Here is a 12,084-nt window from a genome sequence, read left to right on the forward strand (position 1 = left end):
AGTATTTTTTCGAAACTTCGCGGATTAAGAACTATCCACTTTTTTAGTGTTTCCTTTTAAAATTAAATATGTTTTTAAGTCTTTTTCATAGCGTTTTTCAACATGTTTTTTTTTTTTTTTAACAATTTTCTCTTATATATTCACCTGTCATCCTCTTTTTAAAAGATGGACCAAGAAAAGATTCAAGCAACAAAGGCGCCTGGACGGTCCACAGAGTTTCATAATTACATAATAATATTACACATACACGTGATATGTTTAATAACAAACACTATTTTTTTTATTTTGATTTCATTCTAAAATTTATTAATTATGACATATTTATATTATTTGGATTCTTCAGGCTACCGGTTTCATGTTGATTGTTATTTTCACAACGTTTTGGTAGATATAACGTCCGATCTTCTTCAGGTGTATCTTGTCAAACTCTGGAAATTTTCTGTCGAACATGGAACTCTGCATGGAAGTTGGAATGGAAGTCTTTATTTAATCTAAAGGGATAGCATTAAATAAACGATTCCATTCGAAATTCCACGCAGATTGCCAAGTTTGACAAAACGATTCTAGAGTTCGAAAATCTACACCTGGAAAAAAGTCGAAGGTTCCATCAACCAAAACGTTGTGATAATAACACTCAAGATGAGAACTATAGACTGAAGAATCCAAATAATAGAAACTATCAATCTTCATCTCAATGATCAAGAGACACAATGTGTTGTATCTGTTCAGAATTCTTCTTGCATAACCAAAATAAGTATTTTGACTTCAATAGTATTAATATTGACTTTAATATATTTATTGTAAGCTTACACATAAGTTATCAGCGAATGCGTATTGATTATAACACCAGAGTCTGAGTGACAAATGTTCCACGTGGCCCCAGTGTTTACCGAGGCACCTCTCACGTAGTGCTTCTGTGTTTAGAGAAGTGCTTCCAAGATGCCTCTCAGGTGGTACTTTTTTTTTTTTTTTTTTTTTCAGGGTATTTTTCCATAATATCTACGAGGAACATAATTAATTGCAAACCATATTACTAGTTGATTCTTTTAATGCTTTCATGAAGTTGCGGATGATAACCCTTAAGAAAAACAGATTATTGTATTTAGAGGATTCTCTATATAATACAAGATTTGGTTTCTTCATTCATTTTTTTTTTTTATGAATACAATAACTTTATGAATACTCTCTGTACCGTTGGCAAGAGGCGATTAGGGAAATTGGTGACCAGTTGTGTACTCTAGTCATATTCGTATTAATCATTAAAGAAAATTCCAATCAGACAAACGTATGCCCCATTCCTCTTCCTTGGTCTTTTGTGCAGGAAATTGTCCTCAGGAAAGAGGACTTCATAATTGATAATAAATGGGATATATGAAATATACAAGGATGAAAAAAGTAGATCGGAAGACAAAAAGTGCAAAGCAATATTTGTATGAACGAAGGTGAAAGGCTTATTTATCATTCCTTTTATTACAATTAGAACAGGTTTCTGTTGTTCAAATCAATAAGACTTGTTCGGAAATACTGCATATCTTGTAGAGACTAAAGAGTTAAATTTATATGAATGCCTCATTTACATAACTATTTTAAAGCTGTCTGCAAGAAATTAATGTCTGTATTTTTGTTGGTTGGTTGGTTGTTTTTGTTTTACGGCATATCAACCCTTTTCAGGTTATTTAATGCCGAATCCAAAGATTTTGAAGAAAATTTTTTTTAATAGAATATATTTGTTGTTTTCACGTCGGTTTCTATTTAACCCATAGTTGGGACCCTAACAGGTACTACCACTCCGGGTCAGAGTGGACCTGGGAGCAATGGTAATTAAAGGGTGGCTCCACACTCCCCAAAGCCCACAAGCTGGGGCCTCACCACTGGATATAGTTTAAGGTCATATCCAGGACCCCCTGTATTTTTGTAATTTTATTGCCATATATATATATATATATATATATATATATATAAATGTTTGGAGGTATAAAATACGCGGAAGTTTCTCTAGAGCTCTTTCGGCTATCATCTCGTCCGAAGGAAAATCGATAGCGTAACAAAATAATATTATCTTGAAAGTTTAAGATTTTGGGGTCTGTCTCTATCGTAGTGCGTAAACCTTCTTTGTGCCGGCAAAAAGAAACAGCGAACGCATTGTTTCTCTTTGGGGAACTTTGAATTTTTTCTCCCGCCCCCCCCCCTCATTGTGCCAATATTTTAATCGTTTTTAAACGACAATAAATTTAATTTTAGTTTGCCCCCGTACTTTTGGCACATTCAATAGTTCCCCATTAGAACACTTTCACCTTTCGAGATAATATTATTTTGTTACACTATAGATTTTCCTCCTGACGAGATGATAGCCGAAAGAGCTCTAGAGAAACTTCTGCGTATTTTATTTAAAGCCATATATATATATATATATTATGCTGGTGCAAAAATAATGTCGTTGCTTGAGGTTCAACTTCATGTCAAAAACCGACACTATTTTTGCACCAACCTTACATATATTACAATAGAAAAATGCGAGCATGAAAAGTAATATGGTTAAGCTTAAACATGGAAAAGTAAGGGACTAGTTGTTAAGACTGGAAAAGAAAGGACAATATATTCTCGTAAAAATATAATATTTATAACTTAAAATATTACAGCATTAAGAATTTTTAAAAATTCAATTTATAACATATACTCAATTCTTGCGGAATTGATAACTTTCTGCATAAGAAATTCTTCAAAAACATAAACGATATCAAAAACGCCGTCTGCAACATCATCGCTACCAGAACGCATCTGAATTTAAAAATTGAAAACCACTAGAACTTTCCTGTCAGCCTGATGTTACTAGAATAATATCCATCCCAATACACGTAAAATTAAGTCAGTGAATATAAGTTTTGCAATATTTTTATATTCAGAAATATTAGTGAAATCATTTAACAAATAGCTATCTCAAAGGATTTTTAAAGTCGGGCCTAAACAGCATTTATGTTGACAAATCAAACTTTGCTTCTGACTGGCTAATTTTCGTTTGTTATTATGCTGTTATTGGCAGTATAATAACGTACTTAGCTACAGTTTATTGTTTTTTTTAATTACTTTGTATGTTCCAGGTTACAGCTAATTTTTTATTGAGTTGCAACTTATGAAAGGCAAGAGTTTCTCGAGGAGGAGCATTAATGACACAGGATAATTGTCATCTGAAAGATGAGGAACACTATGGAAGTACTAATTTGATCAATGATATGAACTAAATTTGATTACTTATGACAAGAATTTGTTTAAAGACAACGAAATTGAAATTAGCAGAGAAACAGTCCCACAGTAATTTAGTTTACAGGCAGGCAACACTTGTAAAGAATTTTTTTCTATCGAAATTCCACCTGATACTAGGAACATGGATGGAGGAAAGAAGGTCTTTTTCGTAGAAGACAAGTTTTTGCTGTGAATGCTTTACCAGGAGGAATCAAAGATTGGAGCTCAGTCGAACACTTTCTTAGAAAATAAGGATAAAGTAAAGAGAATTTAAAACATTGGTGCTTGTTTACATTGGTGAGCTTTTAAGCCAACTCATTTCAGGTGAAAACATTACATATTTATGTGTCATGGCGAAATTAGCAAAAAAGGGATCTAGTAGAGGTGTGCTAGAAGTATTTAAAAAAAAAAAACCCAAAGAATAAAATAGTATTTAAAAATAAAAAAAAGAATTTAAAAAAATTAAATATAAATTAGTATTTAAAAAACAATCACAATTACGTTCTAAGAAATCTGTCCAAATATGACGGATTCTTTATTTAAGTTAGTATAAATCAAGGGTTATCTCCCTTGTTTGTCATACTGAATTAACTGAAAAATCATAGTGAAGCTCAGTCGAGCGCCTGCCATGAAAATAACAATAGAGCAGAGATAGGCTTACAACCTTTCTTTAAGAAAGAGGTAGCAGAGAGGAGAAAAGGACATCGCCCACCAGATTTTGAAATCTGTTTTGTACTTTGTCCAAGCAGAAAACAGCTCCTCCCCCAGATGTGGCTACAGTACCCCATCTTTGGACAGGTAGAGGACTGGATCGAAAGTGAAATACCTTCTCGAATGGGAAAATGATCCAATTAATTTTCCGGCGACCTTGGCAACAAATTTGATGTAAGTGTTCCATTTCAAATCAGGAGTAAAGATCTCTCCCCAAAACTTGCCAAAGCATGGTGCTTCTTCAACATGAGTCATTCATTCCAATTGAGGGCAGGTTGGTATCAGAGTGTTATTGGTGGAAAGAGAGAAACTTGGTTTTGGCTGCATTAAAATTAACTAGTTACCTTTTACACCATTATACCACTTGCTCAAGGTCAGAAGAGAGAGCATCAGAAAGATCTTTGTCATTGCCGGCCATAGATGAGCGTCATCCACATAAATGTCTACAAACGTAATTTGGGAGATCTTCGATTAAATTATTTTTTACTGGATCATTTTTATTTTCTTTTTTTTCTGTAACTTTTTTGTGAATTTATGCTAATTTCGACATGACATGTAACTAAGTAATGTTTTCACCTGAAATGTGTTAGTTTAAAAGATCACTAATGTAAACAAGCACCAAAACATTTTTAAATAACCTAGAAATAAAAATCTGTAAGGAGGATAACTCATTTCAAAATTTAAGCATATAACAAGAGTTGTCTACCTTAAGTTTAAAAATCATGCAAACAAGAAATAAAAACTAAAATAATTCACTCCATCCCAGGCAACGCCAGATATGTGCATCTAGTTACATGTACGTACGCGTATACATAGACACGATTAAATGGCTTTTGTGACATTTAAATTCAGTATGAAAACCGTACGTTTTTATAGGACATCTTCATAAAGGACTTTAGGAAAATTCTCTTATAATTAAAAGACAGATTAAGTTTTATTTTATCCATTTATTTCGAGTCATTCTGATTTCAACCTATTAAAACCAAACAATTGAAAACTATATTCGTGTCTGGGCTGTAAAATGTCCTGCAAATCCATTTTAAATATCTGTTATTTCTCCCATAAACATGGCCGCCATTTTAATCTTTATTTATTCAAATGAAATTTTAATGTTTTGCACCAAGGCACATTAGTCGAAATGAGAAGAGCATTTTAAATGTTATACATTTTAAATTTTTGGGGAAAAAAGTTTCTTTGTTCCTTCATTTCTTTTTCTTTCTTTGGTTCGAAGGAATCGTTAAAATGGCTTCACATGTGAAAATGAATGCAGGTCTTTCGATTTTGAATGGCGAGAAATAAATGTTAAGTCATTTGAAAGATATTTTAGTCATTTGAATTAATGCCAGCTAAGAGGGCAATTACACTAGAAACCATTTTTCTTGTAATAATAGAAAAAAATCAGTACCTGTGAAAAGAAACCTGATGGGCATCACAAGATTAAAGTTACGAAATACCTTTGTTTTGAGACACAATCCTTTGTCTATATATGAGCCAAATATGTCCTAAGATGAAGTACTGTTGCCACATCTGGGGAGGAGCTGCTTGGATGTCCTTTTCTCCTATTTACTATCTCTTTCTCATAGAAGAGATATTGCAAGTCTATTTCTGCTCTTTCTTTATTTTCATGGCCAGGAGGTCCTCGACTGAGCTCTAATCTCTGGTCCCCGTTACCATAAATCATTTCCAACATTCATTTAGCTATAACCACTGTCAACTCTCTGTGCCTAAAAGTAAATGAAAATTCCATGAAACTGTGGAAGTTAGTATCACGAATCTTTTTTCCTGCTGACTACAACATGATCGTTTTCACGTTCAATGCTAACAAATACTTGTTGAGCTGTCCTCTTAAATAATCCAATTCTATGGTTTCACCACTAGTAATCATTACGGTGTTATCTCACCGCCCACCTGACACTCATTAATCCTTATCCTTGTGTGGTCTTCAAGCCTTGATAAGCAGTAATTCCTTTGTAAAAAAAAAAAAAAAAAAAGTTATGCATGTTTTTATGTATAAGATCCGTTCCTAAATTAGTTAACCGATCATTATAAATTTTGGAACACAGCTGCTAGGCATTTGGGGCGTAAAAGTTAGCTCTATTTAATTTGATAGCAGACTTTGATTCTTCTAAGAAAACTCCAATTAGAGCACAGCCTCAGAATGAGACTAAACCAACGTTTTCGTCCGGATCGTGGCTGCACCAATCAAATCTTCATCCTAAGACGAATCCTTGAATATCGTTGTTACATCCAGCAAAAGACAATCATCTGTTTCATTGATTTTGATGCTGTATTTGATTGTCAGTTGTGTCACTTTTCTTAAAACGTATCCTTTCGCAATACCATCCTATATACGCATATATGGTGAGGGTTCAAAACCCTTTCAAATATGGTCTGGCGTTTAGCAAGGATGGGTTCATTGACCAACACTTTTTCATCATGCTATTGAATGGGTCACCTCAAATGCCTTAAAAGAATTTTCTGATATCATTGTTGAATGCAACTCTCCTATCAAATTCTCTCACATGATCTCGAACGTTATTCACGTTTTTTTCATGATCGTCCTCTTTCCCCTTTATATAGTGTTTTTTTTTCTTTACCGGTGACATCATTTTGCATGCATTTGCATATAGCCGCCCACGTTATGTTACAAATCTGCGCTGGCTGGATCAAAAAAATAAATAAACAAATAAAAATGAAAGAAAATTAATCTACAAAACATTTGCCCCTTTTTATCCTATAGAGTTAGAAAAAAGGATGTGGTAGACAAAGAAAAACCTGGTCGATGATTGTTGAAGCTGACGTGGAACTAAACCTGAACCCAGGAGTTTGCTGTTGATATAACGAGTGTCTGTAGATCATCAAATCATCAGATTTTATCAGCCTTCGCAAAGGACACAATGGCAAAGATATGTCATAATATTTTGGGCACTGTGTAAGGGTAGATATTTATATGCTGCTCACCTCAGCATAGTGTGACACAAGGTCGGGAAAGTGGGAATGTCATGCAAGCTCCCATAAAGAAGGGGCATTCTTGACTAGCAAAAATTACCTGGACATCTCCATCGGCATTCCCCGGTGAGGGCGCCCCAGACAGCAAGCAATAAACCCCACCTGAAAGCCGCATGGCAAGGCCTTGAAGAGTGGACCGCTTAGGTAATACCCAGGTGGCGTATCTCCATCCGACAGATAATGGGCCAGTTCCTGGCCCTACACCGGTCGGGCTGATTATCAGGAATAGATTCTTGACTGGTACTTTTTATCCAAGTCTTCAAGCAGCTGAAGCAGCAAGGAGACTCTTTCTCCAACATTAAAATAATGGGGAGAGTGTAAGGGTATGCCCTCATTAATTTGGGCGATTCTATTTATAACCATGCCTAATAAGAACGAACCAATCAGATAGCAGAACAGCTTTTTAAAACGACCAAATCTTGAATTCTCCGGCATTTCTCTTTTAAAATGTGACAACTATTACGTTTCTGCTGATGGTAACGGAATTCTTTGCCTGGGGAAAACTTTTCGAACACGATTCATGCTGCCATTCATTGTTTGCTTGGAACTGAATTTTTCGATTTCCACTTTGCACTCAAGGGAACCGGCTTAACTCACTCCGGGTGAATGCTATTTCATTCAAGTATATTGAATTTAGTTTTTATTTTAACGAGAGATTTTATTAATACAATTTTGGAAGGCCAAACTACTTACAAAAAATAAGGCCAAGTTCACAAAATTTGGTTTTAAAAAAGCCAATATGGTAACTATGGAAAAGAATGAGAGTGGCCTCCTTTTGATGTAGCCTTGTTTTTAAATCTGTATAATTATAAAACTTTGGATCGTGATGGGGTTGGTTGCTTGAATCTTGTCTTTGACGATCGGGCAATTATATCTTTTTAAAAAGAGATCACAAGTGAATTTATATGTATGTATGTATGTATGTGTGTGTGTATATATATATATATATATAAAATATAGTGTGTGTGTGTGTGTATATATACATATATATATATGCATGTTGGCATGACTTAGAGACTAAGAAATGAGGGTGGAGAGTTGTATGTTTGGTTTAGACTCTAGCTGATGGCACCCAAATCATATGCATATTTTTTTTTTTTAGTTTTGATCTCACTACTACATATTAGGGTAAATAAAATAATCATTAAAAATTGTTTCTATAATAATAAATACGTAATCTACATGAATTATACTATCATATTAAGCATATCTTATGACTGGGCAATGCCGGGGGCCTGCTAGTGTATATATATATATATATATATATATATATATATATATATATATATATATATATATTCTGTTTGTTCCTTCCTTAGTTAGTCCATACGTTACGCTTTAAAAAACAATACAATGTTTTAAGGCTTCAAAATCAACCAAATTCGCAAAATTTAGCTTTAAAACGGCCAACCTGGCAACCCTGAACAAGAATATGAGAGTGACCTCCCTTTGATGTACCTATTTACTATGCCTCCCCACGGGACAGAGTTAGACACCAGGGTCGTTTTTTAACGTGGAGAAAAGGTACAAAAATAAAAATTGTCTCAGTCGTGAAGGATTTCTCCTCCACTGAAAGAGAACAAGAAATAGAAGTGCAGCATCTGTAGAACAGATACTACACTTTGATCTTGACCAAAAGGCCAAGGAAGATGACCTCCCTTTGATGTAGCCTGATATTTTCGAATATTATAATATATGATCATTGCTGTAATAGTGTGAGAAAGGAATTCGTAATTTCGACATGCAGAGGGTTCTAAACCAAAGAAAGAATCAGTGAAATGTTGCATAAAAAAACGGAAAAATTCAAAAACAAATAAAAAAAAAAACTATATTGTCTGCCAAGAGATGCTGGATTGAAAGAATAAATTTAAGATTGTCTCTTAGAATGTGATTTTATTATTTGTATTGAACTATGTAGCACAATATTACTTTCTCAGTATTTATTAGTACTTATTTATTTCATTATATATATTCCATATATAATACACTATTGGACACTATTTTCATAGAAATGTTGATAAACTCGTATTTGCTGCATTTTAGTGATGTTTCTGTCCCCCCCCCCAAAAAAAAAAATTGTGCTATCCAGAAAAATATCAGCTTTATTAAAACATTTGTTGATTCAATATATTTCCGATTCAGTGGAATTTTAACAGATCCTGCTAGTTAATATTTTTCAAATTTCAGTTTCTATGGTGGATTTTAAAGAGTTTTCATTTGGCACACAACGGCCACATTTTAAAATTCAAATAATTCAGTTATTTTGATTCATAGCTATTAGACACCAATCAAGCAAGATTACGCGAGTTTCAGCTTCTTAATAGTACTTTAGCGTAAATTTAAGACATTTTCTCGGATCAGAACCATGTAATGAATTTTGATCAACTGAGAATTCTAGACATAAGGATTAGTATCAATTTCTCTCTCTATATATATATATAGATATAGTTATTGTTTTTTCAAGCGATACATACGGTTAATATTGGCTCCGCCTCAAAGCTCATTTTCTTTATTTACTTAGAAAGTCGCCCTTTTAATTTTTTTGGACGTATATAACATTTTTATTTATTTATTATTTTTAAAACAGTAATCTACGTACACGCGTGTTTCGAGGTCATTACCTCGTGTCAGCGTAGTTCAACTGTTTCTAGGGATCGAACCTCAGACCATGTTTACCACAGTCCGGTGCCTTAACCGTTAGGCCATAATCTCTAGATTAATTATACTGTTTATTTTTATCGCTTATAAATTTAGATTTTGTTATTGTTGTTTTTTTCAAGCGATACATACGGTTAATATTGGCTCCACCTCGAAGCTCATTTTTTTTATTTACTTAGAAAGTCGCCCTTTTGATTTGTTTGGATATATATATATATATTTTAATATTCGTAGAGACATAAAAATGGTGCAAAACTATCCTGTCGGAGAATTTATTTTACTCACACTGAGACGAGTATCATTTTTTATTTTATTTTTATTTTTCATTTTTCTTATTGTATTGTTTTTGCTGTAGTGGGTTATCCTACTGGATGCTAGACATCCACCCACTCTTCTAGAGGCTCCAACCAAGAGATCTTTTAGGATTATAATCATCCCTTTAAGCGCAATTGTTTGTATCTCTTGCACTTGGTTCATTGGGTATATTCGCCAAGTTATTTTAAGATTTTTAAGGATTCTAAGAACTAGGTATTTATTTATTTTCTGCCTCTCAGCTCCTTTTAAGCCAGTGTCTTTAGAGATTCTGGCTTAAACTATAGTTAATACATTCTTCACCAGGACGTTCTTTTATATGACTGTCAGATTTAATAACTTCATATATAGGAAAGGAAACTGTAAGGATTGCATAATCATAATGGATGGGGTTGCAATTAAATGGGCTGGTAAACATTAAAATAAATAAAAAGTTCAGATAGAATTCGTCACTATATTCCTCGTCACAACTTTCAACTTCCAACATGCATCTCTGTGCTCACCTCTGCCAACAGGCGTTAAAAAAAAACAAAAAAACTGACTATATTTCATTTGCATATGTGTGCAGTGTGATCTCGTGCGATTCTACAAGACTTTACCTTATAAAACCACGGCCGCCATCTTTAACCTCTCTCTTCCTCAGATCCCACCTGAAGGTAAGTTGTATAGTCACATAATGCACACACACACACACACGTGGGCGCTTTCTTCTTTGATTATTACATTCAACTCTACAGATGTAGGACTTATTTTCAATAGTTATCTCTGTTTCCAGGACTTACTCGGATATTAAGTTTTTTTACAGACGATCCAGTACACATTTTATTGTTACATTGTATAGTAGTCGCTTTGCTATGGAATTTTGACGTCAGTTGACTTACACTCTTTACTTCTATCTGGCAGAAGCTGCCATTGTTATTGCTGGGACTACTCGTCTTAAAAGCATTGATTATCTAGCCTTGATCGTTGGCAACCATTATCATCTTTTGATTATATTGAAGCGATCCCCCTTTAACCTTCCTTATCTACATAGTTCTGGACATAGTTCTTCCAGAAAATAGTTGGCACATTATTGGTAAGCCTATTCTTCCATTTTCTACTATAGAAAATATTGGTGAATATGTGGCAACTGCTTTGGGCTGTTTCAATGGCCTGCTTGTTTTCTCTTTCTCTCTCATTTGAGAGACAGTCTTGTCCGAAATGTTTGACCACTTCTATGATGAAAGTTGTTTTACTAGCTGTTGTCTCTTGATTCACCATCCTAACATTTCGGTTCTGGGAGTTCATCAGATATTGGCCATTTCTCGCATTGTCTCTAAAGTGTGCATATGCAAACGTCAGTTATATGGATTAACAAGATTTTTTTGGAACAGAACAATTGTACATCACTTGTATGTCCCAAAGATTTAAATCAAGATTTAATGCTACTAAACTTTATGCCTAGAATCTTTATTTCAATTTTCCCCAAAATCTATTACATAATTATCTTGCTTGATTGGTGTCTAACGACCATCAAGTTCAATGTAAATCTGATATATTTGAATTTTCAAATGAGACTGTGCCCTTAAACCCTATAAGAATCTTTTTACTACAAAGAAACCTTAAATTTGGGGAGTCTTTATCTCTACTATATAAAAAGCAATTTGTATGTGTGTGTGCGAGTTCGTTCTGTGTGGACTCTAAAATGGCTAGGCTGACTCTTTCGAAATCTCACACAAATATACTTTGTCTGGAAATGTTCTTAAATAGGTTTTGTATCAAAACGTCTCCCAGTATTGAAAATCAATAATTGAAAGCATCTGATTAAAGTCTGATTTTCACGATAGTTAACACCCTTATACAACCTAATATCACAAGACTATCTGAGAAGTTTAATTACCGCATTAGCATAGGGCCTGGCATATAAAATCAACAGGACGTTCTTTGATAAGAAAGGGGGGACACGTTCCAAATGAATTTTTCTGTTTAGAGCACAATTGCACCATAATACTTGACTTTTGCATTTTAAACTTTAATTCAAGCCATTATATAAACAATTTTTATGAAATCAACAGTACGTTCTCTACAGTGCAATGTAGACTACAATGTATTGTGGACCTTCACTGTGGGAAGGCATGTGAAGTTTCCTTCCAGTTCACTGTGGTTGGTCCTGGA

General features: G+C 34.0%; 1 pseudogene; it reads right to left on the bottom strand.

The window, feature by feature from the left end:
• Nucleotides 1-8,479: 8,479 nt before the first annotated feature.
• LOC145265486 (U2 spliceosomal RNA) lies at nt 8,480-8,613 on the bottom strand (annotated as a pseudogene).
• Between the last annotated feature and the right edge of the window lie 3,471 nt (nt 8,614-12,084).

The sequence above is a fragment of the Euprymna scolopes genome, chromosome 3, assembly GCF_053919585.1.
Source record: "Euprymna scolopes isolate OS-2025 chromosome 3, ASM5391958v1, whole genome shotgun sequence".
Lineage (NCBI taxonomy): Eukaryota > Metazoa > Mollusca > Cephalopoda > Sepiida > Sepiolidae > Euprymna > Euprymna scolopes.